Source organism: Odocoileus virginianus, chromosome 2, assembly GCF_023699985.2.
Source record: "Odocoileus virginianus isolate 20LAN1187 ecotype Illinois chromosome 2, Ovbor_1.2, whole genome shotgun sequence".
In the NCBI taxonomy this organism is placed as follows: Eukaryota; Metazoa; Chordata; class Mammalia; order Artiodactyla; family Cervidae; genus Odocoileus; species Odocoileus virginianus.
This window is the reverse complement of record NC_069675.1, coordinates 57,432,955-57,452,693: the sequence shown is the minus strand read 5'-3', so window position 1 is coordinate 57,452,693 and position 19,739 is coordinate 57,432,955. Positions and strand designations below refer to the sequence as shown.

Sequence of the window (19,739 nt, the reverse complement as noted above, 5' to 3'; positions counted from 1 at the left end):
TTACTTATCAAAATTTAAGATGTACATATTCTAGAACTCAACAACTCTTCTGCAATGGAAAAACCTTCGAGCAAGTCTTAAGTCTGTGCACTGGGAGTCCCATACAGGAATGGTTATTTCAACAATGTTGGTAATAGTAATAAATTAGAATCAACCAAATGTCCAGGACAACAACAACAAAAATGGTCAGTGACAATCAAACAATGGACTAATACACAGTAAATGAATTAGAATTATATTTATCAATACAAATGAAGTGCAAACACACAATGCTGAACAACAATAACAAAAAAGGCAACCGCACACAAATATATAAAGTTAGGATACTATTTATATAAAATTTTGTCAGATGAAAAATACTATAAATTTAAAACATATATATAGCATAAATGTAATATTATGCATGAGGTTGATAATCAACACCTAATGCAGGCCAGAGGTTACTTCAGAGGATAAGGAGAATGCAATCTGAGAGGCTTATAGGAAGCTCTAGTAGTATCTACAATTTTTTTAATGCTTTTAATAGAAGTTTAACACAGATATACAGAAAAGCTGTGAAAACAGTACAGAGTTAGCACCACATACTCAATTTCCTTGGCTATGAACATGTTACACCTTACTTGTGACAATTAGTGAATCAATACTGATACATTATTACTAACCACAGTCTATACTTTATTCATGTTTCCTTAGTTTTTACCTGGTGTGCTTTTTATGTTCCAGGATCCCATTCAAGTTACATTACATTTAGTCATCATTTCTCCTTAAGTTTCCCTTGGCTATGATAGTTTTTCAAACTTTCCTTGTATTTGGTAACCTTGACAATTTTGAGGAGTACTGGTCAGGTACTGTGTAGAATATTCCTCAGTGTGGATCTGCCTCATGGTTAGACTGGGTTATAGGATTTGGGAGAAAAACTAGAGGTAAATTGTCATTTTCATCATACCATATCAAGACTACATGGTAGCAAAAGGGCTTATCACTGTTCATGAAGCCTAGCAGAGCATTTGTCAGGTTTCTCCACTGTAAAATTACTATTTTCTCTCCCTTTTCTATAATCTACTGTTTGGTAGGAAGTCACCATGAGCAGCCCACACATAAGGAACAGGAAGTTCTGCTCCAGCTTCTTGGAGGCAAAGTATCTACATAAATTAATTGAAATTCTTCTGTATAGGTCAATAATGTCAAAATAGACAAAAAAGAATAATAAAAGACCAGAGCAGAAATAAATAAAATAGACTTAAAAAAAAACAAAAAGATCAATGAAACTAAGAGTTGATTATTTGAAAAAATACACCAAACTGATAAACCTGAGCCAGGCTCATCAGAAAAAAAAAAACACAGGCCTAAATAAATGAGAATGGAAAAAGGAGAATTTACAACTGACAGCAGAGAAATATAAATGGTCATAAGAGATTACTACAAACAAGTATATGCCAATTAAATGGACAACCGAGAAGAAATGGATAAATTCCTAGAAATGTAGACTCTCCCAAGACTGAACTGAGGGTGAGGTGGGGGTGGAATATATATATATAATATATATACATACACACACAGAGAGAGACTAATTACCAATAGTGAAACTGAATTAGTAACTGAAAACACAAACAAACAAAAAAACCCAATAAACAAGTCTAGGACCACAAGGCTTCAAATGTGAACTCTACTAAACATTTAAAGAAGAGTTAATGTCTATCCTCAAGCTATTCCAACAAAAATTGAAGGGAAAGAAATGCCTCTAAACTCATTCTTTGAGGCCAGCATCATCTGACACAAAACCAGACAAAGGCACTACAAAAAAAAAAGAAAAACTTCAGGCCTGTATCACTGATAAATGTAGATGCAAAAATTCTCAACAAATATTAGTAAACCAAATTCAACAATACATTAAAAGGATCATACACCATGATCAAGTGGGATTTATTCCAGGGATGCAAGGATGGTTCAAATCTAAAAATCAAGAGACATACCACAGTAACAATTGAAGAATAAATATCCTATGATCATCTCAAGAGATGCAGAAAAAGCTTTTGACAAAATTAAACATACATTTAGGACAACAACTCTCAACAAAGTGGGTACAGAGGAACACACCTCAACATAATAAAGGTTATATGGGACAAACCTACAGCCAACATCATACTCAATGGTGAAAAGCAGAAAGCCTTTCCTCTAAGATCAGGGACAAAATAAGGATGCCCACTCTCGCCACTGTTATTTAACACAGAGTTGGAAGTTCCAGCCACAGAAGTTGAACAAGAAAAAATAAATAATAAAAGGAATCCGAATCAAAAGAGAAGTAAAACTGTCACTTCACAGATGATGATACTATATATAGAAAATCCTAAAGATGCCACCAAAAAACTATTAGAACTCATAAATGAACCCAGTGAAGTTGCAGGATACAAAATTAGCATACAGAAATCTGTTGCATTTCTATATACTAACAGAATTATCAGAAGAGAAATTTTAAAATGTGTGTGTGTGCTCGCTCAGTCGCTCGGTTGTGTCCAACTCTTTGCAACCCCATGGACTGTACTCAGCAGGCTAGGCTCCTCTGTCCATGGAACTTTCCACGCCAGAATACTGTTGGTGGTTGAGTCGCTAAATAGTATCCAAGTCTTGCAACCTCATGGACTGTAGCCTGCCAGGTGCTCTGTCCATGGAATTCTCCAGGCAAGAATACTGGAGTGGGTTGCCATTTTCTTGTCCAAGAATACTGGAGTGCATTGTAAATACCATTTATAAAAGAATAAGATACTAGGCTCTTTTATAAATACCATTAATAAAAGAATAACTCTAAGACCCTAATGAAAGAAACAAAAGATAACAGAGACAAAAAGAAATACTGTGTTTACAAACTGGAACAATTAATTTTGTTAATATGACCATATTACCCAAGGCATTTACAGATGCAATGTAATCACTATCAATATACCAACAGCATTTTTCACAGAATCAGAACAAGTAATTCCAAAATTTGTTCTAAAAGGCCACCTACTGAATGGGAGAAGATGTTTTCAAACAATATATCTGATAAGCAGTTAATATCCAAAGAATTGATACAACTCAACAGAGAAAAAAAAAAAAAGTTTAAATGGGCAGAAGACTTGAATAGACATTTCCCCAAAGAAGACATACAGATGACGAACAGACACAGGACACTGGGCATCAAGTAAACACAAATCAAAATCACAGTAAGACATTAACTCAGAACTGTCTGAAAGGCTATCATCAAAAGACAACAAAAATATGCTGGCAAGGACGTGGAGAAAAGGGAACCATCATGCACTGTTGGGAATATAAATGGGCAGCTGCTCTGGAAAACAGTATGGAGGCTTCTCAAAAAATCAAAACTAGAATTACCATATAAGAAACATTAATATCTCTAATTTTACTCTGGATGAAAAGAGGAAAGCAAAAACTGCTAGTCTAATATAATAAATACAAATTAATGTGGAAAATCTTGCTTCTTACTACCAAGAAGAAGAATATTGGGGACATAAATTCAATAACCCAAAAGTACTATTTCTTAAGTGTATCAAATATAAGTGATGAATCAATGCAGTGTAACAGCTTGTAGCTCTTTGTAATGAACTAGATAAAATACTGTCAAAGATAAACAATAAACTTCAAGGATAACTACCTTACTCACTTAAATATAAATGACCTTGAATTTAGGTAATCCTATTTTTCCAAGAAAGAAACAAAGTTTAATTGAAGAAATATTCCTTATCATGGTCAGTACTGCTAGCAACTTATATAAATAATTTTTAAAAAACAAGCAGAAAATTCTCACCCACAAATAATATACTTAGCATCAATCTAATCCTACTGGGAAATAACTATCTTTTTTCAGTTATATTGTGTGTGGGGTTTTTTTAACATGGTAAGGAAAAAAATATTGCTGGAATGTGCCAAGGCAATTGTTTGAATAAATAGCTACTTCTTTAGTGACTATGTTATATCCAAGAAGAAAGAATGATTAGGAATTAAGCAAGATAATGCACAAGATATAAATATTTGCTTCTCCAACCACTTAATGGGAACAGTAATTAAGAACTTCAGAAAGTTATGCACTCCCCTAATTTCCATGAAGTAAGTGAACTGGAACACATCAAGGGGATTTAAATTCATCATCATTTCTAAGGAAAACAGACTTAGAAGCACAGAAAGCTAACCAAGAACTAACAATAGTTCAAACCCCATAGAAATTACTCATGGTAACCAAAAACAAACCTTTACTTGTCAACGTTTCTGTCAAGGTTCCAAAAACTTTGCTATGCAAAACGTGCAGACATTTGTTTAGTTAAGCCTATAATCTACAGAATGCTACCAGTTGTCAATACAAAGAACTTAAGACCTCAGGAAAGCAAAAGCAATTTGCCTCTGGTGACTATTAATATTAGCTTGTTAGTAAAGGGTCATAAAGAAAATGTTTTTTTTCCTGATTTATTTCATAAGAATATTTCCTGTCAAAAGCATACTTAGGGACTTCCCTGGCAGTCCAGTGGTTAATAATCTACCTTCGAATGCATGGGACACCCAGGTTCAATCCTTGGTTTGGGGAACTAAGATCCCACATGTCTTGGGGCAACAAAGCCCATGTGCTGTAAATAGTGAACCCAAGTGCTACAACTAGAGAAGCCTGTATGCTACAACAAAGACCCAGAGCAGTCAAAAAAGATTTTCTAATAATAATAATAAAAGAAATATATATTTACACAATTAAAGATCAAATCTGATCCCATCACTTCATGGGAAATAGATGGGGAAACAGTGGAAACAATGGCTGACTTTATTTTCGGGGTCTCCAAAATCACTGCAGATGGTGACTGCAGCCATGAAATTAAAAGACGTTTACTCCTTGGAAGGAAAGTTATAACCAACCTAGATAGCATATTTAAAAGCAGAGACATTATTTTGTCTACAAAGGTCTGTCTAATCAAGGCTATGGTTTTTCCAGTAGTCATGTATGGGTGTGAGAGTTGGACTATAAAGAAAGCTGAGTACAGAAGAATTGATGCTTTTGAACTGTGGTGTTGGAGAAGACTCTTGAGAGTCCCTTGGACTGCAAGGAGATCCAACCAGTCCATCCTGAAGGAGATCAGTCCTGGGTGTTCATTGGAAGGACTGATGCTGAAGCTGAAACTCCAATACTTTGGCCACTTCATGCGAAGAGTTGACTCATTGGAAAAGACCCTAATGCTGGTAAGGATTAGGGGCAGGAGGAGAAGGGGACGACAAAGGATGAGATGGTTGGATGGCATCACTGACTCAATGGACATGGGTTTGGGTGGACTCTGGGAGTTGGTGATGGACAGGGAGGCCTGGCGTGCTATGATTCATGGGGTCGCAAAGAGTCGAACATGTCTGAGCAACTGAACTGACTGAAAGATCAAATACTAGGTCAAAAGATCTTAGTTGTATTTCTATAGCCTCTTGGAATAAAAAAATCATGTAATGAGCTAAAGCAAGTGAAACAGCCCAAAAAATGGTTTAGGTAAATTAGTGTTTTCAAGTTTTCTTGTTTTTAAAAAATTAAATATTTCCTTTCAAATTGTTTATGCTATTATTTAAGGTAGAACAATGTTCAAAACATAAGCAGAAATAGTCCAAAAGAAAGGTAGTTTTGTCTTTCATTTACTTTCAGTAAAAAGGGCTTCCCAGTGGTAAAGAACCCACCTGGCAACGCAGGAGACACAAGAGACGCAGGTTCAATCCCCGGGTCAGGGATTCCCTGGAGGAGGGCATGGCAACCTACTCCAGTATTATTGCCTAGAGAACCCCATGGACAGAGGAGCCTGGCGGATTACAGTCCATAGGGTAGAAAAGAGGTGGGCATATCTGAGCGACTTAGCATGCAAATTAGTAAAGTCTGATTTACTGCACTTGCAGTTCGGAGAAGGCAATGGCACCCCACTCCGTTACACTTGCCTGGAAAATCCCATGGACGGAGGAGCCTGGTAGGCTGCAGTCCATGGGGTCACTAAAAGTCAGACACAACTGAGCAACTTCACTTTCACTTTTCACTTTCACGCATTGGAGAAGGAAACGGCAACCCACTCCAGTGTTCTTGCCTGGAGAATCCCAGGGACAGGGGAGCCGTCTATGGGGTCGCACACAGTCGGACACGACTGAAGCAACTTAGCAGCAGCACTTGCAGTTAGAAAATGGTTTTGATATCTGAAACATTTCTCTGAGCTTTAGTTTCCCTAAAATTAAATGAAGGGGATCTCCTAAATGATCTCTTTGTACTCTGCCCCCAGCATTAACATTCCATGTTACTACATCTATAGACTGAGCTCCATAAAATTACCAGCATTCAACCATTTTTGACTTACAAAAATGGTAATTTGAAGTGGTTCAATCTTGTTAAATCTCCTAAGTTTTATTCATTCCTATACATTATCTTTGGCCTCATGCAGCTTTTGTATATTTTTTTTAGTACAGTTGATTTATAATATTGTGTTATTTTCAAGTGTATAGCAAAGCGATTCAGTTACATAATGTATGTATGTATCTATATATATTTTTCGCTTCTCCCATTATATAGTTCTGAATATAGTTCCCTGTGCTATACTAAGTCTGTGTTGTTTATTTTATGTACAGTTTTTTTGTATTCTTAAAGTAGAGCAAAATGATGAAAGCTGTCTCTAATTGCCATTAGTATTTAATGTACTTTATTAGAAAAAAAATTTAAGGCCTATTTTATTCCTGAAGAAAATGAAGACAATCTGATATGGAAACCCTCCGATGTTACTACTTCCCAATTCAGTTTTGAATATTTGCATCATTTGTTCTAGCCCACTCAGTTTTATGACTCCAATTGTTATCACTGTATGATCTTCATCTCCTACTTTCAACTACCTTCCCAACAGGTCCTGTCCTAAGCTCTCAAAAAAGATGAATAACACAAAAATGCCTTGAAGAGCATACAATCTGGTGTGTAATCAAAAGCGTAATGCAGCATCCTTGGCTTTCCTCATTTACTCGAAAATCTAGGGCCATACTACCCAAAGTACAGTCTGCAGACCAATGCCAATCCACAAACTTCATTACAAGTCCTCGACAAGGTGTAGAAAGAGAATAAAATTCAGAAACTGTTTTGACAATGCAATGGGTTTTTTTTTACATCAATTATTCTAACAAAAAGATTAAACCTTGTATTTTTTTTGTAGTTTTGGTCAGAAACTGGCAATTCTAAAAACAACACATACACACACACACACACACACACACACACACACACACACACACACAACAAAACTGGTCCTCAACAGATCATTTAAAAAGCACTGGTGATTCCAATACAAAATTGAAAATTTAAAAAAAATTAAGTTGAAAAAAAAAGAAGCACTGGTGTCGAATCTATTATTTTTGCAGTTTAGGTCAGCTGTATTTTAAACTAAAAACACTCATCTCATATCTGACTTCATCAACTAATAACTAATCAACCCCGTTTCTACTATAATAAAAATCCTGGCTACATTTAAAAGGAGGGGAAAAAAGGATACCAAGAAGAAAATAAGGTGCTGGCTATGGACAAGTTGGAAAGATTAAAGTCAAAGCTAAAAATAAGAAATGAGAAAATGCTATTACTCTTCAAAGGGGAGAAAAGAAAATATTTCAGGTTGATAGCATATTTTATAAATCACTGTTGTCTATGCCTGGTTCGTCTTACAGGGAAAAAGGAAAAGCTGCAATCATTTGAATTTCTCAATTCACACAATTCAGCAATTGAAAATTACCAACAGATGGAAACTTCAGCAAAAAGGAGAGATATGGAATAAGTAGGAGACTTTATTCCTCACACATCTGTGTAACTAGTCCTGTTCCTTGCCATCTGTGATAAAATAATAGTCTCTGTTTATCTGATGTCTCCACACCTGGGAAATTACTGGAGCCTTTGTAAACAAAATCCAACCATGTTTCATTTGGCATAGGTAAACACAGAAATGCAATCAAATCATACTTCAAAGGCAAATTCATATTTCCCACTACTAGATTTAATACACAACTGATAGATAGCCAGTGGGTATTTGCTGTATGACGCAGAGAGCTCAAACCTGTGCTCTGTGATGGGGTTGGTAGTGGGAGGGAGGTTCAAGAGGGAGAAGACATATGTATACCTATGGCTGATTTCATGTTGATATATGGTAAAAATCAACACGATATTGTAAAGCAACCACCCTCCAATTAAAAATAAATAAATTTTATACAACGGATTAGTGTGTCTGACATATGTCTACTGCCATATTCTATTCTAATTTAACAAATTTACACATTAAAAAAGAACTAATTTTCCTAAGAGAAAAATTTGGCCAATTATGGACTCACCTAGAGTACCTCTGGATACATTCCAAAGTGCAATGACAAGTACAACTATTATGTAACAGTGACTATACCAAGAAATTTCCAGTTTTCTGGCTGCTCTAACATCCAACTAAGGGCAGACAGCCCAAAATCTGGTGATAGAGAGATAGGTGGAAGTGAGAAAAATATAAAAGTACACACTGTAATAGATTTAGTGATGAATTTGGTTAAACATATCCATATCAGGTAACAGAACACTTGTGAAAACTGAAGTCTAAACATCAGTAATTTAAAAACAGCCTCAAACAACTGGGAAATCTTGGGTAGACAGCATTTAGTCACTATCCAACAATTATGCGTTCCAGAAGGTATGCTTAGTAAGCCTACCCAACTTCCCAGAATTTTCAGAGCAGATTTTTTTTTTTCTTTTCTCTCTTATTTATTTATTTGACTGTGAAATACAGACTCTAGTTGTGACATGGGCTCTGGAGCACAAGAGCTCAGTAAATGTTGCTCATGGTGCTCCACAGCATGTGGGATCTTAGTTCCCCGACCAGGGGTGAAACCCAGTCCCCTGCATTGCAAGGTGGATTTTGAACCACTGGATCACTAAGGAAGTCCCTTTGAGGGCAGCTATTTATAGAACGTCTTTCCTTAAGGAAATCAAACCTTGACACTTCAATAAAGGTAAATACTTATTTACCCTTTTGCATGTCTGAACATTCTCAGACAAGTTTTCTGTAAGGCAAAAAAAAAAAAAAATACTGAGAAAGAAAGGCAATGAAGTCTCATTGATAGAAAGGATGCTGAACTCTGAAGCTCCAACTCCTGTCCCAGAGACTACCTTGCCCTTAACGATAACCCCTTGCAGCAGCCACTTTTTCCCCTCACATTTTAGTAACTGCTCTGGTGAATTTTTAAACATCGATCCCTAACTGAGATCACACTTGGTTTTTTGATTCTTAGTCATGTATAAGATTTCACATACTGTCATCAGTTATCACCAACTATTTATTAAGTATTCACAAAGCTCAACATGATGTTGAAAAACCTGCTCATGCAATATTTACAGTTTAGTAGGAAGACTACAGATCACATCTAGCAATTTTCCCTATTGAAGTAGTTTCAATTCTGGTTTTTTAAATAGTCCTACTTGGTAGCTAGGCCTAGCAGATAAATCACACTGTTAAGCCATACAGTCCTCTCCATTAAGTAAGATATGTAAGAATTTTATCAGAAATTGTCAGCTGGAAACTACAGAAATTAAAAATACTTCAGGACATTTTACATTAAATTTCATATCCATGTTTATGCTTTCATATCAATAAAAACTGTATCACAGTAAGTTTAGATTTTTTAATTATATTCATTTACAGCAAAGTAAATATATCTGCTATTCTGAATATTCACAGAACATTTATTTAGATATCAAACACTCAACTAGCTGGAAAAAACAAAATTCAGGTAATAATAGATACAGAAACACTACTCAGTCTCTCAATTCTTTATCACAAACATAAAAATGAAAAATACAATGAAGAAAATGACAAAAAGAAGAGAAAATGGTGAAGAAACAAGTGTTACAACATCTAGATATACAGATTTCTCTGGGCTAAGAAGCACGCATTCCCACTGCAGAACTTCAGAAAGGGTTTCCCTGATGGCTCAGTGGTAAACAATCTGCCTGCCAATGCAGGAGAAACAGCTTCGATCCCCGATCCTGGAAGATCCCACATGCCACAAAGCAACTAAGCCCATGTGCCACAACTACTGAGCCTGTCGGCCAGCGTCCAGGAGCCACAACTACTGAAGCCCACATGCCCTAGAGTTTATGCTCTGCAACAAGAGAAGGCACCACAATGAGAAGTTCTTGCACCACAACTAGACAGTCAAACAAAAGACCTATATATAGAAAACTATAAAACACTGATGAAAGAAATCAAAGAGGACACAAATAGATGGAGAAATATACTGTGCTCATGAATTGAAAGAATCAGTATAGTGAAAATGAGTATACTATCCAAAGCAATCTAGACACAATGCAATCCCTAGCAAGCTACCAACGGTATTCTTCACAGAACTAGAACAAATAATTTCACAATTTGTATGGAAATACAAAAAACCTCGAATAGCCAAGGCAATCTTGAATGGAACTGGTGGAATCAACCTGCCTGACTTCAGGCTCTACTACAAAGCCACAGTCATCAAGACAGTATGGTACTGGCACAAAGACAGAAATATAGATCAATGGAACAAAATAGAAAGCCCAGAGATAAATCCACGTACCTATGGACACCTTATCTTCGACAAAGGAGGCAAGGATATACAGTGGAAAAAAGACAACCTCTTTTTAATTAATTAATTTATTTATTTTAAAGACAACCTCTTTAACAAGTGGTGCTGGGAAAACTGGTCAACCACTTGTACAAGAATGAAACTAGAACACTTTCTAACACCATACACAAAAATAAACTCAGAATGGATTAAAGATCTAAATATAAGACCAGAAACTACAAAACTCCTAGAGGAGAACAGAGGCAAAACTCTCCGACATAAATCACAGCAAGATCCTCTATGACCCACCTCCTAGAATATCGGAAATAAAAGCAAAAATAAACAAATGGGACCTAATTAAACTTAAAAGCTTTTGCACAATGAAGGAAACTATAAGCAAGGTGAAAAAACAGCCTTCAGAATGGGAGAAAATAATAGCAAATGAAGCAATGGACAAGAATTAATCTCAAAAATATACAAGCAACTCCTGCAGCTCAATTCCAGAAAAATAAACAACCCAATCAAAAAGTGGGCCAAAGAACTAAACAGACATTTCTCCAAAGAAGACATACAGATGGCTAACAAACACATGAAAAGATGCTCAACATCACTCATTATCAGAGAAATACAAATCAAAACCTCAATGAGGTACCATTACACGCCAGTCAGAATGGCTGCTATCCAAAAGTCTACAAGCAATAAATGCTGGAGAGGGTGTGGAGAAAAGGGAACCCTCTTACACTGTTGGTGGGAATGCAAACTAGTACAGCCACTATGGAGAACAGTGTGAAGATTCCTTAAAAAACTGGAAATAGAACTGCCATATGACTCAGCAATCCCATTCCTGGGCATACACACCAAGGAAACCAGATCTGAAAGAGACACATGCACCCCAATGTTCATTGCAGCACTGTTTATAATAGCCAGGACATGGAAGCAACCTAGATGCCCATCAGCAGACTAATGGATAAGGAAGCTATGGTACATATACACCATGCAATATTACTCAGCCATTAAAAAGAATTCATTTGAATCAGTTCTAATGAGATGGATGAAACTGGAGCTTATTATACAGAGTGAAGTAAGCCAGAAAGATAAACACCAATACAGTATACTAATGCATATATATGGAATTTAAAAAGATGGTAACCATAATCCTATATGCAAAACAGAAAAAGAAACACAGATGTACAGAACAGACTTTTGGACTCTGTGGGAGAAGGCGAGGGTGGGATGATTTGGGAGAATGGCATTGAAACAAGTATACTATCAAGGGTGAAACAGATTACCAGCCCAGGTTGGATGCATGAGACAAGTGCTCAGGGCTGGTGCACTGGGAAGACCCAGAGCAATGGGGATGGGGAGGAAGGCAGGAGTGGGGATCGGGATGGGGAACACATGTAAATCCATGGCTGATTCACGTCAATGTATGGCAAAAACCACCACAATATTGTAAAGTAATTAGCCTCCAACTAATAGAAATAAATGAAAAAAAAAAAAAAAAAAAAAACCTAAGACAGTCATACCCACTGTCTGAAAGGCTGAGTGCTGAAGAATTGATGCTTTTCAACTGTGGTGTTGGAGAAGACTCTTAAGAATCCCTTGTACAGCAAGGAGATCCACCCTGTCCATCCTAAAGGAAATCATTTCTGAATATCCATTGGAAGGACTGACGCTGAAGCTGAAACTCCAATCCTCTGGCCACCTGATGTGAAGAGCTGACTCATTTGAAAAGACCCTGATGCTGGAAGGGATTGGGAGCAGGAGGAGAAGGGGAAGACAGAGGATGAGATGGATGGATGGCATCACCAACACGACAGACATGAATTTGAGCCAGGTCTGGGAGTTGGTGATGGACAAGGAGGCGTGGTGTGCTGCAGACCATGGGTTCGCAAAGAGTCAGACATGACTGAGTGACTGAACTGATCTGAGTTATAGATGTTTGGGCATTAAAAAGAAAGAAAGAAAGAAAAAACAATGTCAGAAAGACAAAGAAATGGAAAACACTAGGTACTTCTGAGTGAAAGTGAAGTTGGAAACTGAAGTACTGGTTGAAAATCTGCTTATATAATCCAACTACAACCTCTTTACTTCTCCTAGTGAAAGACTGTAGGTTTCCATTTTACATAGTAAACTAGAGGGCTCTGGACTCGAGGACTCACAGAGCTCAGGGCCAGCGACTCATTCTGCAAACTGGAAGATAAAGTGCAGTTCTCCTTACAGAAAGATGGGCTACCCAATCCCCTTATACTATTGATCCTGCGAGGCAACTGGGTCATGAATGACCCAGAGTCGAGCCAGTCTTTACAAGCTAGGGCACAGTCTTTCACAGTGAGGCACGATCCTTTACCACCCCAGAAACCAGCCATGGAGCTGAGGGGCTCCAGCCCACCCATACTCATGACCAACTAACTATAAATCTGGGGTTATATGCCTATCTTATTTTGGCTAAGCCTGATTTATGTACTTTCTTGCAATAGCAATTCTGCAATTGTGAGTATAGTGCTTTTCTGAGTTCTGTAGTCACAGAACTGGCACTGGCAGGCAGGTTCTTTACCACTAGCACCACCTGAGAAGCTCATCTGGCACATCGATGCATAACAATGCACAGAGTATTGTTTACCAGGGAAACACATTCAAGGATAAAAATCCCAGTTTTTATTGGGGTTCATTACATAAGCATGATTACTTGGGGGTTCTGCTATTATCTTGTATAAACGTTTTGTATATTTTGGATTATAAGCCCCTTATCAGATTGTGATTTGCAATTATTTTCTACCATTCAGTAGGTTGCATTTTCATTTTGTTGATGGTTTCCTTTACTGTGCAGAAGAATTTTACTTCAATGCAGTCCCACTTATTTTTGCTTTTATTGCTTTAGCTTTTGTGTCAGATTCAAAATATCACAGCCAAGACCTATGTCAAGGAGCTTACAGCCTATGAGTTCTTCTAGGACTACTATGCTTTCAGGTCTTAATTTCAAGTCTTTAACCCATTTTGAGTTAATTTTTGTGTACACTGTAAGATAGCGATCCACTTTCCTTCTTTGCATCTGGCTATCCAATTTTCCCAGTACCATTTACAGAAGAAACTCTACTATCCCCATAGCATATTCTAGCTTTCTTTGTGATATATTAATTTACCATATAAGTTTGGGTTTAATTCTGGGCTTTCTATTCTGTTCCACTGATCTATGTGTCTGTTTTTAATGCCAATATGCCAAACTGTTTTAATTATTATAGCTTTGTAATATAGTTCAAAATAAAGGAGTATAATGCCTCCAGCTTTATTCTCTGTCCTCTAGATTGCTTTGGCTACTCAAGGTCTTCTCTGGTTCCATACAAATTTTACGGCTGTTTACTCTGTGGAAAATACCATTGGAATTTTAATAGGCACTGCACTGAATCTGTAGATTTAGGTAGTATGGAAATTTTAACAATATTAATTTTTCCAATCCATGAGCACAGATTGTCTTTCCATTTAACTGTCTTCTACTGCTTTCATTAATGTCTTATAGTTTTTTCAATACACAGGTCTCTCATCTCTGTCAGGTAGGTGATAAGTCTTTTAGATTATATGTGTATGGACATATGTTACTAATATAGGTATTCTAAAAATTGTTTGAACATCACCGAATTTGCCAATATCCTTCTTGTCCAATTATTAATCTTAAATTATATCTCAGAAATAACTTAGTTTTCTTATTAAGCACACATCAGAATGGCCATGCATTTGCAAAAGTAATTCATCATCTTTAGAAAAATTCATGGAAAGGACTGACAAGTACTCTAGAATACAGGGTTTTGGGGGTTTTTGGAGTATAATTGCTTTACAATGTTGTGTTAGTTCCTGCTGTGCAAAGTGAATCAGCTATATCACACACACACACACACACACACACACACACATATATATATACCCTCCCTTTTAAACCTCGCTCCCCCTCCCCAACCTAGAATACAAGTACAGATAACTTTAAAATCATACCACTGAAATGGATAAAAATTTCCAGAACTCAATCAAAAAACTGGACTCAAGCAGAATAAGAATTAATAACAGGGATTTAATGCATTGATGAGAATGATTATATTTTATGACTTTTTGTCTGAAACAACTGCTGGTTCATTAATGTTTTGAGTTAAACAGGCATTTGAAAGAATCTAAATAACTTCATTCTTAAAGTACAAATCAAAGTTTCCTGACCTTATAAAATATATTTGAACAAAAGACTTCCCATTTCACTATAAATAAAATTTTCAGATGCAATTTTTACTTGGGGAAAATTAGAAACATGCATCTTCCTTCAATGAAAAATTATACATCTTCTTTCAAATAAAAATTATAAGGAATTAATTTTAAAGTGCTAATTTTTGAAGCACCTGAAAAGTTATTCTACAATTACATGTGATCTTAAAGCCATATCTGACATAGATCAATGTAATAAAACTGAGAGTTCAAAAACAAACCCTTGAAGGTCAACTGATTTTTCAACAAAGGTTAAAAGACAATTCAGTGAGGAAAGGAAAGTCTTTTCAATAAATAGGGCTGCAATAATTGTGCACCCACTTCCCTGGTGGCTCAGATGGTAAAGATTCCGCCTGCAGTGCAGCAGACCTGGGTTTTATCCCTCAGTTGGGAAGATCCTCTGGAGGAGGGCATGGCAATCCACTCCAGTATTCTTGCCTGGAGAATCCCTTGAACAGAGAAGCCTGGTGGGCTACAGTCCATGGGGTCGCAAAGAGCCTTACACGACTTAGCAACTAAGCATAGCGTGCATAAAGTTTAATTTAGACTGTGTTCCTCAAGTTTTCATTACACAATCCTAAGTGCCTTGAGATATTTTAAACTTAATTTGCCCTCCCCTCAAAAATTTTTAATACAACAAATATCCTATTTATCTTTTTTTAATATTTACTTGGTTGCACTGGGTCTTAGCTGGGGCATACAAGACCTTCATGTGGCACAGCAGGCTTAGCTGCCCCTGCCCCAAGCCATGTGGGATCTTAGTTCCTAGACCAGGGATTGAACCCATGCCCTCTGCATTTCAAGGCAGATTCTGAACCACTGGACCACCAGAGAAGTCCCTGTTTATCTGCTCTATCTCTGGTTTACACATAAATACAGCAAGATTTTTTTCATTCTTCAAGAACCAATTATCTCCTCCAATGAGAATGCATGAGAACATTAGCTGACACACAAAAATTAACTCAAAATGGATCATATACTAAAATGTAAAACCCAAAACTATAAAACTTCTTGAAAAAAATAAAAGAGATTATCTCTGAGAACTTTTCAACATGAAAACTGCTCTTAAATGTAATACCAAAGTACAACCTATAAAGAAACAAATTCATAAGCTGGTCTTTATCAAAATCAAATATTTGCTGCAGTTCAAAAGAAAATCAAATGACAAGCCACAGGCTGGGAGAAAATATTTGCCAATTATATTTCTGATAACAAACGTATCCAGAATATATATATTTTAAGTTGTTATAACTAATAACACAAAATGACTGAATTTTAAAATGGCAAAAGATTTACATAGATATGTCACTTCTGTGTACCTTCTGGGGGGATGTCTCTTGAAGCTATGCCTAACCCATAAAAAGCCGTATGGTTTGCATCACATTTTGAATTAGCTTACCTTCTGAAGCTGAGTTAGAGTCCCAGGCTTCTTTTTTATAAGGTATATCCTGGGATGGAAGTTATTTCTGACTTTGGTTTCCAGGTCTCTCTGCTGCTTTGAAGGTTCTATGCTTACTTCAGGCTGTGAGTTCTTGGACTTCTGTTTTAAGCCTCTCTGTTCTCACTACTGGGTCCTGCTCCTGTCATGGGAACTTAAGTCAACTGATATCGTCCACCTCAAACCCCTGCTGACCATATACTCTGCCACTACACCACTAACTCTAACTCTCTGCTTTCTCCCTTGTTGGTATGCCTTTACAAGACTAATTTAGAACTTCCAAAGCTTCTTTAGAAAAACAAGATTTCCTAAGCTGGCTTCTCCAAGGCTTTTGCCCATTGCACGTGAGCCCCTCAACTCCCTAGAGTCATTGGAACTTCAGCCCCCTGTCCACTCCCTCTAAGGACTCGGAACCCACAAAAGCAACCACTTGGATAAAAAGGTTAACTGCTAGTCCACATTCTCCACAAGATTATATATCAGGACAAAAGAAAACCTTAAAACTCTTCCAAAATAGAGGTAAAAAGCTGTTGCCCTTATACTGAGCAGGTAACAATTTCTCCCATTTACCAGATACACTATTCAGTAAAAAAACAAGGTGGGACAAAGATGAGAATTCTTACATATAAATGAGTGGATTCTGTATTACTGTATTTATGTCTGATGCATAGCTAAAATTTTAGGATGAAAGTCATAAAGCTCTATACTTTCCTGCCTAAAAATATGTTAGGCATATGTAATATTTTCCTATCTCCATATACTAAATTAACAAAGAAGCTCTATTCTAATCGACTTAGGGAAAAGTAAGTACTTATATAAACTACAGTAAGTCCCCTACATATGAACCTGCAAGTTGCAAACTCTCAAAGATGTGAACATGTATTCGTATGTCCAATCATATAGCTTAATTCACACGTCTGGTGTACACTGTTAAATGCGTGCATCCTCTACAGGTGGCTGTGCTTTTGTATACTTTCCTAGACAGTATTACACAGAATACGGTAGTTCAGTTCAGTTCAGTCACTCGGTTGGGTCCGACTCTCTGCAACACCATGAACTGCAGCACGCCAGGCCTCCCTGTCCATCACCAACTCCCAGAGTTTACCCAAACTCAGGACTATTGAGTCGGTGATGCCATCCAACCATCTCATCCTCTGTCGTCTCCTTCTCCTCCTGCCCTCAATCGTTCCCAGCACCAGGGTCTTTTCAAATGAGTCAGCTCTTCGCATCAGGTGGCCAAAGTATTGGAGTTTCACCTTCAACATCAGTCCTTCCAATGAACACCCAGAACTAATCTTTAGGATGGACTGGTTGGATCTCCTTGCAGTCCAAGGGATTCTCAAGTCTTCTTCAACACCACTATTCAAAGACATAAATCCTTCAGGGCTCAGCCCTCTTTATAGTCCAACTCTCACATCAATACATAACTACTGGAAAAACCATAGCCTTGACTAGACAGACCTTTGTTGGCAAAGTAATGTCTTTGCTTTTTAATATGCTGTTTAAGTTGGTCATAACTTTCCTTCCAAGGAGTAAGCATCTTTTAATTTTATGGCTGCAATTACCATCTGCAGTGATTTTGGAGCCCCCAAAATAAAGTCTGCCAGTGCTTCCACTTTTCCCCACCTATTTGCCATGAAGTGATGGGACCAGATGCCATGATCTTAGTTTTCTGAATGTTGAGATTTAAGACAGCTTTTTCACTCTCCTCTTTCATTTTCATCAAGAAGCTGTTTAGTTCCTCCTCACTTTCTGCCATAAGGGTGGTGTCATCCCCATATCTGAGGTTATTGATATTTCTTCCGATCATCTTGATTCCAGCTTGTGCTTCCTCCAGCCCAGCGTTTCTCATGATGTGTCTGCATACAAGTTAAATAAGCAGGGTGACAATATACAGCCTTGAGGTACTCCTTTTCCTATTTGGAACCAGTCTGTTGTTCCATGTCCAGTTCTAACTGTTGCTTCCTGACCTGCATACAGGTTTCTCAAGAGGCAGGTCAGGTGGTCTGGTATTCCCATCTCCTTCAGAATTTTCCAGTTTATTGTGATCCACAGTCAAAGGCTTTGGCATAGTCAATAAAGCAGAAATAGATGTTTTTCTGGAACTCTCTTGCTTTTTCAATGATCCAGAAGATGTTGGCAATTTGATCTCTGGTTCCTCTGCCTTTTCTAAAACCAGCTTGAACATCTGGAAGTTCACGGTTTATGTATTGCTGAAGCCTGGCTTGGAGAATTTTGAGCCTAACTTTACTAGCGTGTGAGATGAGTGCAATTGTGCGGTAGTTAGAGCATTCTTTGGCATTGTCTTTCTTTGGGATTGGAATGAAAACTGACCTTTTCCAGTCCTATGGCCACTGCTGAGTTTTCCAAATTTGCTGACATATTAAGTGCAGCACTTTCAAAGCATCATCTTTCAGGATTTGAAATAACTCATCTGGAATTCCATCACTTCCACTAGTTTTGTTCGTAATAATGCTTCCTAAGGCCCACTTCACTTCACATGCCAGGATGTCTGGCTCTAGGTGAGTGTGAGTGATCACACCATCGTGATTATCTGGGTCGTGAAGATTTCTGTATAGTTCGTCTGTGTATTCTTGCCACTTCTTCTTAATATTAAGAATATGCTTTTGTTAGGTCCATGCCATTTCTGTCCTTTACTGAGCCCGTCTTTGCATGAAATGTTCCCTTGGTATCTCTAATTTTCTTGAAAAGATCTCTAGTCTTTCCCATTCTATTGTTTTACTCTGTTTCTTTGCACTGATCACTGAGGAAGGTTTTCTTATCTCTCCTTGCTATTCTTTGGAACTCTGCATTCACATGTGTATATCTTTCCTTTTCTCCTTTGCTTTTTGCTTCTCTTCTTTTCACAGCTATTTGTAAGGCCTCCTCAGACAGCCACTTTGCTTTTTTGCATTTCTTTTTCTTGGGGATGGTCTTGCTCCCTGTCTCCTGTTCAATGTCACAAACCTCCATCCATAGTTCATCAGGCACTCTGTCTATCAGATCTAATCCCTTAAATCTATTTCTCACTTCCACTGTCTAGTCACAAGGGATTTGATTTAGGTCATACCTGAATGATCTAGTGGTTTTCCCCGCTTTCTTCAATATAGTAGTAGAGTGTCTTTATTTCAAATCCAGGATATCTGGAAGCAAGCATGGTACTGCTAAGCAGCAGCAAATGATAATGAAGGAAACAAAAATAAAAATAGTTGAGACAGTGGAGAGACAAGAGGAAGACGAAATAACTGAAGAAATTCACAGTGCAAGAATTGGCAGGGGATTTTCTTTATCTGAGGAGGCACTGTTTCTGAGGCACAGGACCTGAAAGTAGAAAAGTACAGGAAAATCACAGCAGCCACTGAGAATGCAATCCAGTGCCACCATATCATCTATGATGAGAAAAGAAGTACTACCCAGGCATCACTGGATCATTTAGAGGGCAGACAGAACTGAATCCAGCAAG

At 37.4% G+C, this 19,739-nt stretch overlaps 1 protein-coding gene across 9 annotated transcripts in view; it reads right to left on the bottom strand.

Annotated features, from left to right (window-relative positions):
• The window catches only part of COMMD1 (copper metabolism domain containing 1), a 190,287-nt gene that overhangs the window by 110,513 nt on the left and 60,035 nt on the right, over positions 1-19,739 (bottom strand). The window contains exons 2-3 of one of the 9 annotated variants that reach the window (XM_070480023.1): positions 19,347-19,419; positions 16,238-16,418 (exon numbers count right to left, since the gene is read on the bottom strand). The exons of the other annotated variants lie outside the window; for them this stretch is intronic. The gene's annotated coding sequence lies outside the window, so the exon portion shown is untranslated. The remainder of the gene's footprint in view (positions 1-16,237; positions 16,419-19,346; positions 19,420-19,739) is intronic. 9 annotated transcript variants of the gene reach the window in all.